The sequence below is a fragment of the Anomaloglossus baeobatrachus genome, unplaced genomic scaffold (assembly GCF_048569485.1).
Source record: "Anomaloglossus baeobatrachus isolate aAnoBae1 unplaced genomic scaffold, aAnoBae1.hap1 Scaffold_583, whole genome shotgun sequence".
Taxonomy (NCBI): Eukaryota; Metazoa; Chordata; class Amphibia; order Anura; family Aromobatidae; genus Anomaloglossus; species Anomaloglossus baeobatrachus.
In genome coordinates this window covers 100,958-121,075 of record NW_027444946.1, presented here as the reverse complement: position 1 = coordinate 121,075, position 20,118 = coordinate 100,958, and the positions used below count along the sequence as shown (strand labels likewise).

Below are 20,118 nucleotides of genomic sequence, written 5' to 3'. Positions count from 1 at the left end.
TCCTTCCCAGCCCCCAAACCCTGCCCTCTGTACCTTTCTCACCACCCGCTTCCCTTCTCCTGTCATCCCCCTACCACCCGGGAAAAAAAGAGATTGCCCCCTCCTTCCACTAGCCCACCCTCCCACCCAAAGAACAACTTCTTCTGCGCAGCTTGTTTTCTAGGCAGCAGCGCTATTGTGATGTCATCGGGGGGCATTGTGACAAGCCGCCAGTGTTCCGTCTCTTCATGTTGTGCACAGTTCAAACGGAAAATACATCAACAGGCAGACTACAGAAAAGCTTACTATCAAAGGTTAGAGGGGGGCTTTCTCAGAGGGCTTTTTACAGTTTTTCTATTCCCAATTAGCCGTTTAAGTGTACTTATTGAAAGTAGTAATTCTTTCATAGGCCGCCCTTTCTTAGTATTTGACGTTCCTTATATTGCGGTATGAGGCTTCGCAGTAGGTTGCAAACATTCATCACCCATGACTGTCCCCAATTGAGCTCAGAAGCTCAATGTCTATCATGACCTCTCTTTTAGAATGTCCAAGAGCAAGCAAACTATTCCTCCAGGAGAGGGCGCCAACAGACTACTAAAGAGATCATCATTACTCAAAGAAAACCCCAAAAACCAATGCATGATAGGAATAAACAGGTAACTTTCTTTGGAGTGGAAGCGGAGAGATCGCACCAGATGCCAATTCTAGATGTTATCACACCTGTGGTCACTGCAGCAGCAGGTGAATCCACTTTGTCCAAAAGGGATCTATTCCATTCAATTGCAAATGATCTAGATAAGACAGAGAACTGCAGCACGGGGACATAGCCGAGTTGGTCAGGTTGAGTGGTGATGAGTTTGCTATTTGGATGAATAAAGAAAGTCAAAAGTGTGAAAGATAAAAAACAAAAGGAGGAAGTGTGAAAAGTGAATGGGCCAAATTGAGGTGCATATGAAGACGTATGCTTTCTTCCAATTCATTAAATCGGGCTAATATGAATCAGGTGAATTGAGTTCTGCTTTTGGAAACTGGGTTAAGAAGGGGTGCACCGTTCCTGGAGGTACTGCAATACCAGGTCAATGCGTGGAGTGGACAGAGCAAGCTCTTTTTCCATCTCCCTGTTCTAAAAATCCATTTAATATATGGTCCCCAGATAGGGGACGTATCAGATATTAAACTGATAAGAACAGATACTACACTTGATCTTAGCCAAAAGGCCGAGAAGCGATAACCAGAATTGGTTTGGGCCTCGAGTGGCACCCTGGCCTATGCCGGACACATCTTAGGGAGAGAGAGCGAGAGGGAGACAAACCCACGCCTACACAAGACATTTTGTCACCCAAGCCAACCCTTGAAAAGGCTGCTTTGCAGAGCCAAAACAAGAAGAATGGTGCGTTTTGCAGCCGCCGCCCACTGCAATGAATCTGAATAACTCCTCCTTTAGGGCGCAAGCAACTCCCCTCCCCCTTGCAGTCTTTCCAATTCACGATACAAAAAGACGGACAGGACAGGTTGCCTGACTTTCCGTCACTGCCACCCTTTGCCATCCTTACCCGTAGAAAGCCCTTTCATCATCCCCAAACCCTAATCTTTTCCCTTTCCTTCCCAGCCCCCAAACCCTGCCCTCTGTACCTTTCTCACCACCCGCTTCCCTTCTCCTGTCATCCCCCTACCACCCGGGAAAAAAAGAGATTGCCCCCTCCTTCCACTAGCCCACCCTCCCACCCAAAGAACAACTTCTTCTGCGCAGCTTGTTTTCTAGGCAGCAGCGCTATTGTGATGTCATCGGGGGGCATTGTGACAAGCCGCCAGTGTTCCGTCTCTTCATGTTGTGCACAGTTCAAACGGAAAATACATCAACAGGCAGACTACAGAAAAGCTTACTATCAAAGGTTAGAGGGGGGCTTTCTCAGAGGGCTTTTTACAGTTTTTCTATTCCCAATTAGCCGTTTAAGTGTACTTATTGAAAGTAGTAATTCTTTCATAGGCCGCCCTTTCTTAGTATTTGACGTTCCTTATATTGCGGTATGAGGCTTCGCAGTAGGTTGCAAACATTCATCACCCATGACTGTCCCCAATTGAGCTCAGAAGCTCAATGTCTATCATGACCTCTCTTTTAGAATGTCCAAGAGCAAGCAAACTATTCCTCCAGGAGAGGGCGCCAACAGACTACTAAAGAGATCATCATTACTCAAAGAAAACCCCAAAAACCAATGCATGATAGGAATAAACAGGTAACTTTCTTTGGAGTGGAAGCGGAGAGATCGCACCAGATGCCAATTCTAGATGTTATCACACCTGTGGTCACTGCAGCAGCAGGTGAATCCACTTTGTCCAAAAGGGATCTATTCCATTCAATTGCAAATGATCTAGATAAGACAGAGAACTGCAGCACGGGGACATAGCCGAGTGGTCAGGTTGAGTGGTGATGAGTTTGCTATTTGGATGAATAAAGAAAGTCAAAAGTGTGAAAGATAAAAAACAAAAGGAGGAAGTGTGAAAAGTGAATGGGCCAAATTGAGGTGCATATGAAGACGTATGCTTTCTTCCAATTCATTAAATCGGGCTAATATGAATCAGGTGAATTGAGTTCTGCTTTTGGAAACTGGGTTAAGAAGGGGTGCACCGTTCCTGGAGGTACTGCAATACCAGGTCAATGCGTGGAGTGGACAGAGCAAGCTCTTTTTCCATCTCCCTGTTCTAAAAATCCATTTAATATATGGTCCCCAGATAGGGGACGTATCAGATATTAAACTGATAAGAACAGATACTACACTTGATCTTAGCCAAAAGGCCGAGAAGCGATAACCAGAATTGGTTTGGGCCTCGAGTGGCACCCTGGCCTATGCCGGACACATCTTAGGGAGAGAGAGCGAGAGGGAGACAAACCCACGCCTACACAAGACATTTTGTCACCCAAGCCAACCCTTGAAAAGGCTGCTTTGCAGAGCCAAAACAAGAAGAATGGTGCGTTTTGCAGCCGCCGCCCACTGCAATGAATCTGAATAACTCCTCCTTTAGGGCGCAAGCAACTCCCCTCCCCCTTGCAGTCTTTCCAATTCACGATACAAAAAGACGGACAGGACAGGTTGCCTGACTTTCCGTCACTGCCACCCTTTGCCATCCTTACCCGTAGAAAGCCCTTTCATCATCCCCAAACCCTAATCTTTTCCCTTTCCTTCCCAGCCCCCAAACCCTGCCCTCTGTACCTTTCTCACCACCCGCTTCCCTTCTCCTGTCATCCCCCTACCACCCGGGAAAAAAAGAGATTGCCCCCTCCTTCCACTAGCCCACCCTCCCACCCAAAGAACAACTTCTTCTGCGCAGCTTGTTTTCTAGGCAGCAGCGCTATTGTGATGTCATCGGGGGGCATTGTGACAAGCCGCCAGTGTTCCGTCTCTTCATGTTGTGCACAGTTCAAACGGAAAATACATCAACAGGCAGACTACAGAAAAGCTTACTATCAAAGGTTAGAGGGGGGCTTTCTCAGAGGGCTTTTTACAGTTTTTCTATTCCCAATTAGCCGTTTAAGTGTACTTATTGAAAGTAGTAATTCTTTCATAGGCCGCCCTTTCTTAGTATTTGACGTTCCTTATATTGCGGTATGAGGCTTCGCAGTAGGTTGCAAACATTCATCACCCATGACTGTCCCCAATTGAGCTCAGAAAGCTCAATGTCTATCATGACCTCTCTTTTAGAATGTCCAAGAGCAAGCAAACTATTCCTCCAGGAGAGGGCGCCAACAGACTACTAAAGAGATCATCATTACTCAAAGAAAACCCCAAAAACCAATGCATGATAGGAATAAACAGGTAACTTTCTTTGGAGTGGAAGCGGAGAGATCGCACCAGATGCCAATTCTAGATGTTATCACACCTGTGGTCACTGCAGCAGCAGGTGAATCCACTTTGTCCAAAAGGGATCTATTCCATTCAATTGCAAATGATCTAGATAAGACAGAGAACTGCAGCACGGGGACATAGCCGAGTTGGTCAGGTTGAGTGGTGATGAGTTTGCTATTTGGATGAATAAAGAAAGTCAAAAGTGTGAAAGATAAAAAACAAAAGGAGGAAGTGTGAAAAGTGAATGGGCCAAATTGAGGTGCATATGAAGACGTATGCTTTCTTCCAATTCATTAAATCGGGCTAATATGAATCAGGTGAATTGAGTTCTGCTTTTGGAAACTGGGTTAAGAAGGGGTGCACCGTTCCTGGAGGTACTGCAATACCAGGTCAATGCGTGGAGTGGACAGAGCAAGCTCTTTTTCCATCTCCCTGTTCTAAAAATCCATTTAATATATGGTCCCCAGATAGGGGACGTATCAGATATTAAACTGATAAGAACAGATACTACACTTGATCTTAGCCAAAAGGCCGAGAAGCGATAACCAGAATTGGTTTGGGCCTCGAGTGGCACCCTGGCCTATGCCGGACACATCTTAGGGAGAGAGAGCGAGAGGGAGACAAACCCACGCCTACACAAGACATTTTGTCACCCAAGCCAACCCTTGAAAAGGCTGCTTTGCAGAGCCAAAACAAGAAGAATGGTGCGTTTTGCAGCCGCCGCCCACTGCAATGAATCTGAATAACTCCTCCTTTAGGGCGCAAGCAACTCCCCTCCCCCTTGCAGTCTTTCCAATTCACGATACAAAAAGACGGACAGGACAGGTTGCCTGACTTTCCGTCACTGCCACCCTTTGCCATCCTTACCCGTAGAAAGCCCTTTCATCATCCCCAAACCCTAATCTTTTCCCTTTCCTTCCCAGCCCCCAAACCCTGCCCTCTGTACCTTTCTCACCACCCGCTTCCCTTCTCCTGTCATCCCCCTACCACCCGGGAAAAAAAGAGATTGCCCCCTCCTTCCACTAGCCCACCCTCCCACCCAAAGAACAACTTCTTCTGCGCAGCTTGTTTTCTAGGCAGCAGCGCTATTGTGATGTCATCGGGGGGCATTGTGACAAGCCGCCAGTGTTCCGTCTCTTCATGTTGTGCACAGTTCAAACGGAAAATACATCAACAGGCAGACTACAGAAAAGCTTACTATCAAAGGTTAGAGGGGGGCTTTCTCAGAGGGCTTTTTACAGTTTTTCTATTCCCAATTAGCCGTTTAAGTGTACTTATTGAAAGTAGTAATTCTTTCATAGGCCGCCCTTTCTTAGTATTTGACGTTCCTTATATTGCGGTATGAGGCTTCGCAGTAGGTTGCAAACATTCATCACCCATGACTGTCCCCAATTGAGCTCAGAAGCTCAATGTCTATCATGACCTCTCTTTTAGAATGTCCAAGAGCAAGCAAACTATTCCTCCAGGAGAGGGCGCCAACAGACTACTAAAGAGATCATCATTACTCAAAGAAAACCCCAAAAACCAATGCATGATAGGAATAAACAGGTAACTTTCTTTGGAGTGGAAGCGGAGAGATCGCACCAGATGCCAATTCTAGATGTTATCACACCTGTGGTCACTGCAGCAGCAGGTGAATCCACTTTGTCCAAAAGGGATCTATTCCATTCAATTGCAAATGATCTAGATAAGACAGAGAACTGCAGCACGGGGACATAGCCGAGTTGGTCAGGTTGAGTGGTGATGAGTTTGCTATTTGGATGAATAAAGAAAGTCAAAAGTGTGAAAGATAAAAAACAAAAGGAGGAAGTGTGAAAAGTGAATGGGCCAAATTGAGGTGCATATGAAGACGTATGCTTTCTTCCAATTCATTAAATCGGGCTAATATGAATCAGGTGAATTGAGTTCTGCTTTTGGAAACTGGGTTAAGAAGGGGTGCACCGTTCCTGGAGGTACTGCAATACCAGGTCAATGCGTGGAGTGGACAGAGCAAGCTCTTTTTCCATCTCCCTGTTCTAAAAATCCATTTAATATATGGTCCCCAGATAGGGGACGTATCAGATATTAAACTGATAAGAACAGATACTACACTTGATCTTAGCCAAAAGGCCGAGAAGCGATAACCAGAATTGGTTTGGGCCTCGAGTGGCACCCTGGCCTATGCCGGACACATCTTAGGGAGAGAGAGCGAGAGGGAGACAAACCCACGCCTACACAAGACATTTTGTCACCCAAGCCAACCCTTGAAAAGGCTGCTTTGCAGAGCCAAAACAAGAAGAATGGTGCGTTTTGCAGCCGCCGCCCACTGCAATGAATCTGAATAACTCCTCCTTTAGGGCGCAAGCAACTCCCCTCCCCCTTGCAGTCTTTCCAATTCACGATACAAAAAGACGGACAGGACAGGTTGCCTGACTTTCCGTCACTGCCACCCTTTGCCATCCTTACCCGTAGAAAGCCCTTTCATCATCCCCAAACCCTAATCTTTTCCCTTTCCTTCCCAGCCCCCAAACCCTGCCCTCTGTACCTTTCTCACCACCCGCTTCCCTTCTCCTGTCATCCCCCTACCACCCGGGAAAAAAAGAGATTGCCCCCTCCTTCCACTAGCCCACCCTCCCACCCAAAGAACAACTTCTTCTGCGCAGCTTGTTTTCTAGGCAGCAGCGCTATTGTGATGTCATCGGGGGGCATTGTGACAAGCCGCCAGTGTTCCGTCTCTTCATGTTGTGCACAGTTCAAACGGAAAATACATCAACAGGCAGACTACAGAAAAGCTTACTATCAAAGGTTAGAGGGGGGCTTTCTCAGAGGGCTTTTTACAGTTTTTCTATTCCCAATTAGCCGTTTAAGTGTACTTATTGAAAGTAGTAATTCTTTCATAGGCCGCCCTTTCTTAGTATTTGACGTTCCTTATATTGCGGTATGAGGCTTCGCAGTAGGTTGCAAACATTCATCACCCATGACTGTCCCCAATTGAGCTCAGAAGCTCAATGTCTATCATGACCTCTCTTTTAGAATGTCCAAGAGCAAGCAAACTATTCCTCCAGGAGAGGGCGCCAACAGACTACTAAAGAGATCATCATTACTCAAAGAAAACCCCAAAAACCAATGCATGATAGGAATAAACAGGTAACTTTCTTTGGAGTGGAAGCGGAGAGATCGCACCAGATGCCAATTCTAGATGTTATCACACCTGTGGTCACTGCAGCAGCAGGTGAATCCACTTTGTCCAAAAGGGATCTATTCCATTCAATTGCAAATGATCTAGATAAGACAGAGAACTGCAGCACGGGGACATAGCCGAGTTGGTCAGGTTGAGTGGTGATGAGTTTGCTATTTGGATGAATAAAGAAAGTCAAAAGTGTGAAAGATAAAAAACAAAAGGAGGAAGTGTGAAAAGTGAATGGGCCAAATTGAGGTGCATATGAAGACGTATGCTTTCTTCCAATTCATTAAATCGGGCTAATATGAATCAGGTGAATTGAGTTCTGCTTTTGGAAACTGGGTTAAGAAGGGGTGCACCGTTCCTGGAGGTACTGCAATACCAGGTCAATGCGTGGAGTGGACAGAGCAAGCTCTTTTTCCATCTCCCTGTTCTAAAAATCCATTTAATATATGGTCCCCAGATAGGGGACGTATCAGATATTAAACTGATAAGAACAGATACTACACTTGATCTTAGCCAAAAGGCCGAGAAGCGATAACCAGAATTGGTTTGGGCCTCGAGTGGCACCCTGGCCTATGCCGGACACATCTTAGGGAGAGAGAGCGAGAGGGAGACAAACCCACGCCTACACAAGACATTTTGTCACCCAAGCCAACCCTTGAAAAGGCTGCTTTGCAGAGCCAAAACAAGAAGAATGGTGCGTTTTGCAGCCGCCGCCCACTGCAATGAATCTGAATAACTCCTCCTTTAGGGCGCAAGCAACTCCCCTCCCCCTTGCAGTCTTTCCAATTCACGATACAAAAAGACGGACAGGACAGGTTGCCTGACTTTCCGTCACTGCCACCCTTTGCCATCCTTACCCGTAGAAAGCCCTTTCATCATCCCCAAACCCTAATCTTTTCCCTTTCCTTCCCAGCCCCCAAACCCTGCCCTCTGTACCTTTCTCACCACCCGCTTCCCTTCTCCTGTCATCCCCCTACCACCCGGGAAAAAAAGAGATTGCCCCCTCCTTCCACTAGCCCACCCTCCCACCCAAAGAACAACTTCTTCTGCGCAGCTTGTTTTCTAGGCAGCAGCGCTATTGTGATGTCATCGGGGGGCATTGTGACAAGCCGCCAGTGTTCCGTCTCTTCATGTTGTGCACAGTTCAAACGGAAAATACATCAACAGGCAGACTACAGAAAAGCTTACTATCAAAGGTTAGAGGGGGGCTTTCTCAGAGGGCTTTTTACAGTTTTTCTATTCCCAATTAGCCGTTTAAGTGTACTTATTGAAAGTAGTAATTCTTTCATAGGCCGCCCTTTCTTAGTATTTGACGTTCCTTATATTGCGGTATGAGGCTTCGCAGTAGGTTGCAAACATTCATCACCCATGACTGTCCCCAATTGAGCTCAGAAGCTCAATGTCTATCATGACCTCTCTTTTAGAATGTCCAAGAGCAAGCAAACTATTCCTCCAGGAGAGGGCGCCAACAGACTACTAAAGAGATCATCATTACTCAAAGAAAACCCCAAAAACCAATGCATGATAGGAATAAACAGGTAACTTTCTTTGGAGTGGAAGCGGAGAGATCGCACCAGATGCCAATTCTAGATGTTATCACACCTGTGGTCACTGCAGCAGCAGGTGAATCCACTTTGTCCAAAAGGGATCTATTCCATTCAATTGCAAATGATCTAGATAAGACAGAGAACTGCAGCACGGGGACATAGCCGAGTTGGTCAGGTTGAGTGGTGATGAGTTTGCTATTTGGATGAATAAAGAAAGTCAAAAGTGTGAAAGATAAAAAACAAAAGGAGGAAGTGTGAAAAGTGAATGGGCCAAATTGAGGTGCATATGAAGACGTATGCTTTCTTCCAATTCATTAAATCGGGCTAATATGAATCAGGTGAATTGAGTTCTGCTTTTGGAAACTGGGTTAAGAAGGGGTGCACCGTTCCTGGAGGTACTGCAATACCAGGTCAATGCGTGGAGTGGACAGAGCAAGCTCTTTTTCCATCTCCCTGTTCTAAAAATCCATTTAATATATGGTCCCCAGATAGGGGACGTATCAGATATTAAACTGATAAGAACAGATACTACACTTGATCTTAGCCAAAAGGCCGAGAAGCGATAACCAGAATTGGTTTGGGCCTCGAGTGGCACCCTGGCCTATGCCGGACACATCTTAGGGAGAGAGAGCGAGAGGGAGACAAACCCACGCCTACACAAGACATTTTGTCACCCAAGCCAACCCTTGAAAAGGCTGCTTTGCAGAGCCAAAACAAGAAGAATGGTGCGTTTTGCAGCCGCCGCCCACTGCAATGAATCTGAATAACTCCTCCTTTAGGGCGCAAGCAACTCCCCTCCCCCTTGCAGTCTTTCCAATTCACGATACAAAAAGACGGACAGGACAGGTTGCCTGACTTTCCGTCACTGCCACCCTTTGCCATCCTTACCCGTAGAAAGCCCTTTCATCATCCCCAAACCCTAATCTTTTCCCTTTCCTTCCCAGCCCCCAAACCCTGCCCTCTGTACCTTTCTCACCACCCGCTTCCCTTCTCCTGTCATCCCCCTACCACCCGGGAAAAAAAGAGATTGCCCCCTCCTTCCACTAGCCCACCCTCCCACCCAAAGAACAACTTCTTCTGCGCAGCTTGTTTTCTAGGCAGCAGCGCTATTGTGATGTCATCGGGGGGCATTGTGACAAGCCGCCAGTGTTCCGTCTCTTCATGTTGTGCACAGTTCAAACGGAAAATACATCAACAGGCAGACTACAGAAAAGCTTACTATCAAAGGTTAGAGGGGGGCTTTCTCAGAGGGCTTTTTACAGTTTTTCTATTCCCAATTAGCCGTTTAAGTGTACTTATTGAAAGTAGTAATTCTTTCATAGGCCGCCCTTTCTTAGTATTTGACGTTCCTTATATTGCGGTATGAGGCTTCGCAGTAGGTTGCAAACATTCATCACCCATGACTGTCCCCAATTGAGCTCAGAAGCTCAATGTCTATCATGACCTCTCTTTTAGAATGTCCAAGAGCAAGCAAACTATTCCTCCAGGAGAGGGCGCCAACAGACTACTAAAGAGATCATCATTACTCAAAGAAAACCCCAAAAACCAATGCATGATAGGAATAAACAGGTAACTTTCTTTGGAGTGGAAGCGGAGAGATCGCACCAGATGCCAATTCTAGATGTTATCACACCTGTGGTCACTGCAGCAGCAGGTGAATCCACTTTGTCCAAAAGGGATCTATTCCATTCAATTGCAAATGATCTAGATAAGACAGAGAACTGCAGCACGGGGACATAGCCGAGTTGGTCAGGTTGAGTGGTGATGAGTTTGCTATTTGGATGAATAAAGAAAGTCAAAAGTGTGAAAGATAAAAAACAAAAGGAGGAAGTGTGAAAAGTGAATGGGCCAAATTGAGGTGCATATGAAGACGTATGCTTTCTTCCAATTCATTAAATCGGGCTAATATGAATCAGGTGAATTGAGTTCTGCTTTTGGAAACTGGGTTAAGAAGGGGTGCACCGTTCCTGGAGGTACTGCAATACCAGGTCAATGCGTGGAGTGGACAGAGCAAGCTCTTTTTCCATCTCCCTGTTCTAAAAATCCATTTAATATATGGTCCCCAGATAGGGGACGTATCAGATATTAAACTGATAAGAACAGATACTACACTTGATCTTAGCCAAAAGGCCGAGAAGCGATAACCAGAATTGGTTTGGGCCTCGAGTGGCACCCTGGCCTATGCCGGACACATCTTAGGGAGAGAGAGCGAGAGGGAGACAAACCCACGCCTACACAAGACATTTTGTCACCCAAGCCAACCCTTGAAAAGGCTGCTTTGCAGAGCCAAAACAAGAAGAATGGTGCGTTTTGCAGCCGCCGCCCACTGCAATGAATCTGAATAACTCCTCCTTTAGGGCGCAAGCAACTCCCCTCCCCCTTGCAGTCTTTCCAATTCACGATACAAAAAGACGGACAGGACAGGTTGCCTGACTTTCCGTCACTGCCACCCTTTGCCATCCTTACCCGTAGAAAGCCCTTTCATCATCCCCAAACCCTAATCTTTTCCCTTTCCTTCCCAGCCCCCAAACCCTGCCCTCTGTACCTTTCTCACCACCCGCTTCCCTTCTCCTGTCATCCCCCTACCACCCGGGAAAAAAAGAGATTGCCCCCTCCTTCCACTAGCCCACCCTCCCACCCAAAGAACAACTTCTTCTGCGCAGCTTGTTTTCTAGGCAGCAGCGCTATTGTGATGTCATCGGGGGGCATTGTGACAAGCCGCCAGTGTTCCGTCTCTTCATGTTGTGCACAGTTCAAACGGAAAATACATCAACAGGCAGACTACAGAAAAGCTTACTATCAAAGGTTAGAGGGGGGCTTTCTCAGAGGGCTTTTTACAGTTTTTCTATTCCCAATTAGCCGTTTAAGTGTACTTATTGAAAGTAGTAATTCTTTCATAGGCCGCCCTTTCTTAGTATTTGACGTTCCTTATATTGCGGTATGAGGCTTCGCAGTAGGTTGCAAACATTCATCACCCATGACTGTCCCCAATTGAGCTCAGAAGCTCAATGTCTATCATGACCTCTCTTTTAGAATGTCCAAGAGCAAGCAAACTATTCCTCCAGGAGAGGGCGCCAACAGACTACTAAAGAGATCATCATTACTCAAAGAAAACCCCAAAAACCAATGCATGATAGGAATAAACAGGTAACTTTCTTTGGAGTGGAAGCGGAGAGATCGCACCAGATGCCAATTCTAGATGTTATCACACCTGTGGTCACTGCAGCAGCAGGTGAATCCACTTTGTCCAAAAGGGATCTATTCCATTCAATTGCAAATGATCTAGATAAGACAGAGAACTGCAGCACGGGGACATAGCCGAGTTGGTCAGGTTGAGTGGTGATGAGTTTGCTATTTGGATGAATAAAGAAAGTCAAAAGTGTGAAAGATAAAAAACAAAAGGAGGAAGTGTGAAAAGTGAATGGGCCAAATTGAGGTGCATATGAAGACGTATGCTTTCTTCCAATTCATTAAATCGGGCTAATATGAATCAGGTGAATTGAGTTCTGCTTTTGGAAACTGGGTTAAGAAGGGGTGCACCGTTCCTGGAGGTACTGCAATACCAGGTCAATGCGTGGAGTGGACAGAGCAAGCTCTTTTTCCATCTCCCTGTTCTAAAAATCCATTTAATATATGGTCCCCAGATAGGGGACGTATCAGATATTAAACTGATAAGAACAGATTTTTGATTTAATGAAGCTTTCCAAAGCACCGCAAAAATGCATGACCGAAGTCACACCAAAAACAGTGCAAAGGCTAGGATTCGTGTGGACCCCTCCGTGAGAAGAGGATCCCCAAAAATCAACCCCGTCCCTCCGAGCCAGAAGGCCACAGCGAGGGTCAGGGATCTTCGGTGCTCCCCCAAGCCGAAGCCTGGTTGAGCCTTGTTGTTGCTCCCAGCGTCCACCGAGGCATCTTACCCAAGTGGAGTAGGGAGCTACTAGTCGTTGGTTTCGCAGCCGAGACTGCCCGGACCGTCAACCGGTGTTGGTTTCTCAGCCCAAGGCTGACCGGACCTCCAACCGGGTGTTGGTTTCTCAGCCCAAGGCTGACCGGACCTCCAACCGGGTGTTGGTTTCTCAGCCCAAGGCTAACCGGACCTCCAACCGGGTGTTGGTTTCTCAGCCAAAGCTGACCCGGACCTCCAACCGGGTGTTGGTTTCTCAGCCCAAAGCTGACCGGACCTCCGACCGGGATTATAAAAATTTCCCTTCTTAGCCAGAAGGCCAGGATAGGGCAATATGCTTGGAAAGTATGAATAGGCAAGGCGCGGCGTGCGACAGAGTCTGAGGCTTACCAGGGTCCCAACCTAGCAAGTTCAGACTCCCTCCAGGGTGTCCATTCCTGGGGCACATTGCACCATAACCCCCACACTTACTCAGTCTAATAGCCTCAATCCTGGTAGGGCCATGGTTTCCTCTAGATGGATATACTATCCTCCCAAAGTACTAACAAGTGCAACCTTCCAGTGTGCATTGCATCATTGTACTAAGGTGGCCGGAGCCTTAAACCACCTTTTCGAACGATACTACACTTGATCTTAGCCAAAAGGCCGAGAAGCGATAACCAGAATTGGTTTGGGCCTCGAGTGGCACCCTGGCCTATGCCGGACACATCTTAGGGAGAGAGAGCGAGAGGGAGACAAACCCACGCCTACACAAGACATTTTGTCACCCAAGCCAACCCTTGAAAAGGCTGCTTTGCAGAGCCAAAACAAGAAGAATGGTGCGTTTTGCAGCCGCCGCCCACTGCAATGAATCTGAATAACTCCTCCTTTAGGGCGCAAGCAACTCCCCTCCCCCTTGCAGTCTTTCCAATTCACGATACAAAAAGACGGACAGGACAGGTTGCCTGACTTTCCGTCACTGCCACCCTTTGCCATCCTTACCCGTAGAAAGCCCTTTCATCATCCCCAAACCCTAATCTTTTCCCTTTCCTTCCCAGCCCCCAAACCCTGCCCTCTGTACCTTTCTCACCACCCGCTTCCCTTCTCCTGTCATCCCCCTACCACCCGGGAAAAAAAGAGATTGCCCCCTCCTTCCACTAGCCCACCCTCCCACCCAAAGAACAACTTCTTCTGCGCAGCTTGTTTTCTAGGCAGCAGCGCTATTGTGATGTCATCGGGGGGCATTGTGACAAGCCGCCAGTGTTCCGTCTCTTCATGTTGTGCACAGTTCAAACGGAAAATACATCAACAGGCAGACTACAGAAAAGCTTACTATCAAAGGTTAGAGGGGGGCTTTCTCAGAGGGCTTTTTACAGTTTTTCTATTCCCAATTAGCCGTTTAAGTGTACTTATTGAAAGTAGTAATTCTTTCATAGGCCGCCCTTTCTTAGTATTTGACGTTCCTTATATTGCGGTATGAGGCTTCGCAGTAGGTTGCAAACATTCATCACCCATGACTGTCCCCAATTGAGCTCAGAAGCTCAATGTCTATCATGACCTCTCTTTTAGAATGTCCAAGAGCAAGCAAACTATTCCTCCAGGAGAGGGCGCCAACAGACTACTAAAGAGATCATCATTACTCAAAGAAAACCCCAAAAACCAATGCATGATAGGAATAAACAGGTAACTTTCTTTGGAGTGGAAGCGGAGAGATCGCACCAGATGCCAATTCTAGATGTTATCACACCTGTGGTCACTGCAGCAGCAGGTGAATCCACTTTGTCCAAAAGGGATCTATTCCATTCAATTGCAAATGATCTAGATAAGACAGAGAACTGCAGCACGGGGACATAGCCGAGTTGGTCAGGTTGAGTGGTGATGAGTTTGCTATTTGGATGAATAAAGAAAGTCAAAAGTGTGAAAGATAAAAAACAAAAGGAGGAAGTGTGAAAAGTGAATGGGCCAAATTGAGGTGCATATGAAGACGTATGCTTTCTTCCAATTCATTAAATCGGGCTAATATGAATCAGGTGAATTGAGTTCTGCTTTTGGAAACTGGGTTAAGAAGGGGTGCACCGTTCCTGGAGGTACTGCAATACCAGGTCAATGCGTGGAGTGGACAGAGCAAGCTCTTTTTCCATCTCCCTGTTCTAAAAATCCATTTAATATATGGTCCCCAGATAGGGGACGTATCAGATATTAAACTGATAAGAACAGATACTACACTTGATCTTAGCCAAAAGGCCGAGAAGCGATAACCAGAATTGGTTTGGGCCTCGAGTGGCACCCTGGCCTATGCCGGACACATCTTAGGGAGAGAGAGCGAGAGGGAGACAAACCCACGCCTACACAAGACATTTTGTCACCCAAGCCAACCCTTGAAAAGGCTGCTTTGCAGAGCCAAAACAAGAAGAATGGTGCGTTTTGCAGCCGCCGCCCACTGCAATGAATCTGAATAACTCCTCCTTTAGGGCGCAAGCAACTCCCCTCCCCCTTGCAGTCTTTCCAATTCACGATACAAAAAGACGGACAGGACAGGTTGCCTGACTTTCCGTCACTGCCACCCTTTGCCATCCTTACCCGTAGAAAGCCCTTTCATCATCCCCAAACCCTAATCTTTTCCCTTTCCTTCCCAGCCCCCAAACCCTGCCCTCTGTACCTTTCTCACCACCCGCTTCCCTTCTCCTGTCATCCCCCTACCACCCGGGAAAAAAAGAGATTGCCCCCTCCTTCCACTAGCCCACCCTCCCACCCAAAGAACAACTTCTTCTGCGCAGCTTGTTTTCTAGGCAGCAGCGCTATTGTGATGTCATCGGGGGGCATTGTGACAAGCCGCCAGTGTTCCGTCTCTTCATGTTGTGCACAGTTCAAACGGAAAATACATCAACAGGCAGACTACAGAAAAGCTTACTATCAAAGGTTAGAGGGGGGCTTTCTCAGAGGGCTTTTTACAGTTTTTCTATTCCCAATTAGCCGTTTAAGTGTACTTATTGAAAGTAGTAATTCTTTCATAGGCCGCCCTTTCTTAGTATTTGACGTTCCTTATATTGCGGTATGAGGCTTCGCAGTAGGTTGCAAACATTCATCACCCATGACTGTCCCCAATTGAGCTCAGAAGCTCAATGTCTATCATGACCTCTCTTTTAGAATGTCCAAGAGCAAGCAAACTATTCCTCCAGGAGAGGGCGCCAACAGACTACTAAAGAGATCATCATTACTCAAAGAAAACCCCAAAAACCAATGCATGATAGGAATAAACAGGTAACTTTCTTTGGAGTGGAAGCGGAGAGATCGCACCAGATGCCAATTCTAGATGTTATCACACCTGTGGTCACTGCAGCAGCAGGTGAATCCACTTTGTCCAAAAGGGATCTATTCCATTCAATTGCAAATGATCTAGATAAGACAGAGAACTGCAGCACGGGGACATAGCCGAGTTGGTCAGGTTGAGTGGTGATGAGTTTGCTATTTGGATGAATAAAGAAAGTCAAAAGTGTGAAAGATAAAAAACAAAAGGAGGAAGTGTGAAAAGTGAATGGGCCAAATTGAGGTGCATATGAAGACGTATGCTTTCTTCCAATTCATTAAATCGGGCTAATATGAATCAGGTGAATTGAGTTCTGCTTTTGGAAACTGGGTTAAGAAGGGGTGCACCGTTCCTGGAGGTACTGCAATACCAGGTCAATGCGTGGAGTGGACAGAGCAAGCTCTTTTTCCATCTCCCTGTTCTAAAAATCCATTTAATATATGGTCCCCAGATAGGGGACGTATCAGATATTAAACTGATAAGAACAGATACTACACTTGATCTTAGCCAAAAGGCCGAGAAGCGATAACCAGAATTGGTTTGGGCCTCGAGTGGCACCCTGGCCTATGCCGGACACATCTTAGGGAGAGAGAGCGAGAGGGAGACAAACCCACGCCTACACAAGACATTTTGTCACCCAAGCCAACCCTTGAAAAGGCTGCTTTGCAGAGCCAAAACAAGAAGAATGGTGCGTTTTGCAGCCGCCGCCCACTGCAATGAATCTGAATAACTCCTCCTTTAGGGCGCAAGCAACTCCCCTCCCCCTTGCAGTCTTTCCAATTCACGATACAAAAAGACGGACAGGACAGGTTGCCTGACTTTCCGTCACTGCCACCCTTTGCCATCCTTACCCGTAGAAAGCCCTTTCATCATCCCCAAACCCTAATCTTTTCCCTTTCCTTCCCAGCCCCCAAACCCTGCCCTCTGTACCTTTCTCACCACCCGCTTCCCTTCTCCTGTCATCCCCCTACCACCCGGGAAAAAAAGAGATTGCCCCCTCCTTCCACTAGCCCACCCTCCCACCCAAAGAACAACTTCTTCTGCGCAGCTTGTTTTCTAGGCAGCAGCGCTATTGTGATGTCATCGGGGGGCATTGTGACAAGCCGCCAGTGTTCCGTCTCTTCATGTTGTGCACAGTTCAAACGGAAAATACATCAACAGGCAGACTACAGAAAAGCTTACTATCAAAGGTTAGAGGGGGGCTTTCTCAGAGGGCTTTTTACAGTTTTTCTATTCCCAATTAGCCGTTTAAGTGTACTTATTGAAAGTAGTAATTCTTTCATAGGCCGCCCTTTCTTAGTATTTGACGTTCCTTATATTGCGGTATGAGGCTTCGCAGTAGGTTGCAAACATTCATCACCCATGACTGTCCCCAATTGAGCTCAGAAGCTCAATGTCTATCATGACCTCTCTTTTAGAATGTCCAAGAGCAAGCAAACTATTCCTCCAGGAGAGGGCGCCAACAGACTACTAAAGAGATCATCATTACTCAAAGAAAACCCCAAAAACCAATGCATGATAGGAATAAACAGGTAACTTTCTTTGGAGTGGAAGCGGAGAGATCGCACCAGATGCCAATTCTAGATGTTATCACACCTGTGGTCACTGCAGCAGCAGGTGAATCCACTTTGTCCAAAAGGGATCTATTCCATTCAATTGCAAATGATCTAGATAAGACAGAGAACTGCAGCACGGGGACATAGCCGAGTTGGTCAGGTTGAGTGGTGATGAGTTTGCTATTTGGATGAATAAAGAAAGTCAAAAGTGTGAAAGATAAAAAACAAAAGGAGGAAGTGTGAAAAGTGAATGGGCCAAATTGAGGTGCATATGAAGACGTATGCTTTCTTCCAATTCATTAAATCGGGCTAATATGAATCAGGTGAATTGAGTTCTGCTTTTGGAAACTGGGTTAAGAAGGGGTGCACCGTTCCTGGAGGTACTGCAATACCAGGTCAATGCGTGGAGTGGACAGAGCAAGCTCTTTTTCCATCTCCCTGTTCTAAAAATCCATTTAATATATGGTCCCCAGATAGGGGACGTATCAGATATTAAACTGATAAGAACAGATTTTTTTTTTTTTTTTTTTTTGATTTAACAGCATCTTTATTATCATGCACTACTCACAAAAAGGTAACAAACCGTGTACAGTGCCGCAGCCCCGTACACACAGAAATATACAATCCTTCTTACATAGCCATAGAGTACGACGCACTAAACTATACATCACGCTCCTATGCTTATCCATAACACTCAAGCTGAAAGAAAAAGTTAGACAATAAATAACGACGAACCGGCGATTGGGGGATGGGGGTAGGGGAAAAGGGGGATAGGGTGGGGAAATCACAGGCCCGAAGCTTTATTGAAAGACGCACATAACGGGAAAAGGAGGGAGGGGGCATGGAAGAGGTCTAAACCTCCTCCTCGGCGCTGTCGTCCGGACTGTCCATGATGGAATAGTCTCTGAGCAGGCTGTGGATCAGCCTGCGGCAATCCTGGATAGACATCCTCTCCCTCTTCAAGATGAGCCGGTTCCTGGCGACCCAAATAGCGTCCTTAAAGCAGTTCATAAGGCGCCAAGCCTCCTGGATGGCTCCAACGGTGTGAGTCCCAGGGAAGAGTCCATAAAGTACGGAATGGTACGATAGGCTCCCTCTGGGGACGGAGTTCCTCAGGTCATCCTCCAGGGCAACCAACAGGCGCTGTGCGAAACGGCAGTCCCAAAAGGCGTGCAGCGATGTTTCCTCCACGAAGGGGCACCTTGGGCAGTACCGGGTTTTGCACAGGTTCCGGGCGTGCATGAATGACCGGACGGGCAGTCCGCCCTGTATCGCCATCCATGACAAGTCCTTGTGCCCGTTGGTCAATCCAGCCGATGACACGTTTGTCCAAACAGTCTCCAGTGTGTCGTGATGAAGTCCTGGAATGTTCTCCATTTCGTCCTTGGCTCTGATGAGTTTGTGGATAGTCTTTGGCTTCCACAAATCAGGCTTGAGTCCCTCCAGTTGGTGTTCCCTCACAAACCGAACCACGTCTCCGTAGAACCATGGCGCCGTCCAGTTGTAGGGGAAGGAGCTGTCCCACTTGTCCCAGCCTAACCGTCTCCAAAGGGGGAGCAGGAAGAAGCGAGACATGGACCCACCCGCGGAACCTCTCTTGACTCGCAGAGTTCGGCGAACGCAGTCACATACGAAGGAGGATCGCAGGAGGGTGGGGATATCGGGTACGCCCTTCCCACCCTTGCGAGGATCCTTGTACATGATGCTCCGCTTTACTCTGTCCATCTTGGATCCCCAGACAAAACGAAACACCGTCCTGGTAATGGCCCTGCACACGGTGGCAAGGGGGGGCCAGGCCTGGGCCGTGTACTGCAGCACGGGCAGTACCTCGTTACGCAGGACCAGTGCTTTGCCCTCACAGGTGAGGCGTCTGAGGCTCCACAGACCGATCCGTTGGGTGATCTTGGTCAAGCGTTCCTCCCAGGACTTGAGGGCTGCTCCTTCCTTCCCGAACCAGACTCCAAGAACCTTGATGAAATCCGGCTGGATGCTGAAAGGGAAGGGGGCGGAAGAGGCCGGCTGCCAGTCCCCGAAGAGCATGGCTTCCGACTTCCCGCAGTTGACTTTGGCTCCCGAAGCCCGTCCGAAGGTCTCACAGGTCTGGACGAGGGTGTCGACTGAGCGCCGGTCCGCGCAGAAGACGGTCACGTCGTCCATGTAGAGCGAGCACTTGACCTCGAAGCGTTCTGGTCCTGGTGCGGTGATCCCTCTGATCTCTCCATTCCGCCGGATAGCCTCTGCAAAGAGTTCTATAACACAAACAAAAAGAAGAGGTGACAGAGGACAGCCTTGTCTGACCCCTGAGAGGACCGGGAAGGGGTCAGTCTTCCAGCCGTTTACCAACACCGAGCTGTGAATATCAAAATACATTAGTTGGACATACAAGCAAAACATGTTACCCAAACCTAACCTGTGCAGAGCTTTGCCCAGGAACTCATGGGAAACACGGTCGAAGGCCTTTTCCTGATCCAACGAGATCAGGGCTGCGTGCACCCGGCGGGCTTTGATGTACTCGACCGTGTCCCGCATGAGAGCCAGGCTGTCTGCGATGCGACGTCCGGGGATGCCGCAGGTATGATCCGGGTGGATGATCCGTCCGATAACAGTCTTCAATCTCGTTGCCATCGTCTTGGCCAGGATCTTGTAGTCGACGTTCAGAAGGGTGATGGGACGCCAATTCTTCAGGTCGCACCTCTCTCCTTTACGCTTGTACAGGATCGTGACCATTCCTTCCCTCAGAGATGGAGGCATTCTGCCCTCCACCACCATCTCCTCATACAGCCCTAACAGGTCCGGACAGATTAGGTCTCCCAGCGCTACATAGAGCTCTGCTGG

General features: G+C 47.5%; 10 non-coding genes and 2 pseudogenes across 10 annotated transcripts; all 12 read right to left on the bottom strand.

Moving 5' to 3' along the window:
- Positions 1-1,017: 1,017 nt before the first annotated feature.
- On the bottom strand, positions 1,018-1,208 carry LOC142284927 (U2 spliceosomal RNA). Its single transcript, XR_012746372.1, has one exon. It is a non-coding gene; the product is annotated as a U2 spliceosomal RNA (small nuclear RNA).
- Positions 1,209-2,594: 1,386 nt separating this feature from the next.
- LOC142284926 (U2 spliceosomal RNA) lies at positions 2,595-2,785 on the bottom strand. The gene has a single exon (XR_012746371.1). It is a non-coding gene; the product is annotated as a U2 spliceosomal RNA (small nuclear RNA).
- Positions 2,786-4,173: 1,388 nt separating this feature from the next.
- Positions 4,174-4,364, bottom strand: LOC142284925 (U2 spliceosomal RNA). The gene has a single exon (XR_012746370.1). It is a non-coding gene; the product is annotated as a U2 spliceosomal RNA (small nuclear RNA).
- Positions 4,365-5,751: 1,387 nt separating this feature from the next.
- On the bottom strand, positions 5,752-5,942 carry LOC142284924 (U2 spliceosomal RNA). The gene has a single exon (XR_012746369.1). It is a non-coding gene; the product is annotated as a U2 spliceosomal RNA (small nuclear RNA).
- Positions 5,943-7,329: 1,387 nt separating this feature from the next.
- On the bottom strand, positions 7,330-7,520 carry LOC142284923 (U2 spliceosomal RNA). Its single transcript, XR_012746368.1, has one exon. It is a non-coding gene; the product is annotated as a U2 spliceosomal RNA (small nuclear RNA).
- Positions 7,521-8,907: 1,387 nt separating this feature from the next.
- Positions 8,908-9,098, bottom strand: LOC142284921 (U2 spliceosomal RNA). Its single transcript, XR_012746365.1, has one exon. It is a non-coding gene; the product is annotated as a U2 spliceosomal RNA (small nuclear RNA).
- A 1,387-nt stretch (positions 9,099-10,485) lies between these two features.
- LOC142284920 (U2 spliceosomal RNA) lies at positions 10,486-10,676 on the bottom strand. Its single transcript, XR_012746364.1, has one exon. It is a non-coding gene; the product is annotated as a U2 spliceosomal RNA (small nuclear RNA).
- Positions 10,677-12,063: 1,387 nt separating this feature from the next.
- Positions 12,064-12,259, bottom strand: LOC142284869 (U2 spliceosomal RNA). The gene has a single exon (XR_012746325.1). It is a non-coding gene; the product is annotated as a U2 spliceosomal RNA (small nuclear RNA).
- Positions 12,260-12,956: 697 nt separating this feature from the next.
- LOC142284881 (U2 spliceosomal RNA) lies at positions 12,957-13,098 on the bottom strand (annotated as a pseudogene).
- A 1,387-nt stretch (positions 13,099-14,485) lies between these two features.
- Positions 14,486-14,676, bottom strand: LOC142284919 (U2 spliceosomal RNA). Its single transcript, XR_012746363.1, has one exon. It is a non-coding gene; the product is annotated as a U2 spliceosomal RNA (small nuclear RNA).
- Positions 14,677-16,063: 1,387 nt separating this feature from the next.
- LOC142284918 (U2 spliceosomal RNA) lies at positions 16,064-16,254 on the bottom strand. Its single transcript, XR_012746362.1, has one exon. It is a non-coding gene; the product is annotated as a U2 spliceosomal RNA (small nuclear RNA).
- Positions 16,255-17,641: 1,387 nt separating this feature from the next.
- Positions 17,642-17,861, bottom strand: LOC142284871 (U2 spliceosomal RNA; annotated as a pseudogene).
- Between the last annotated feature and the right edge of the window lie 2,257 nt (positions 17,862-20,118).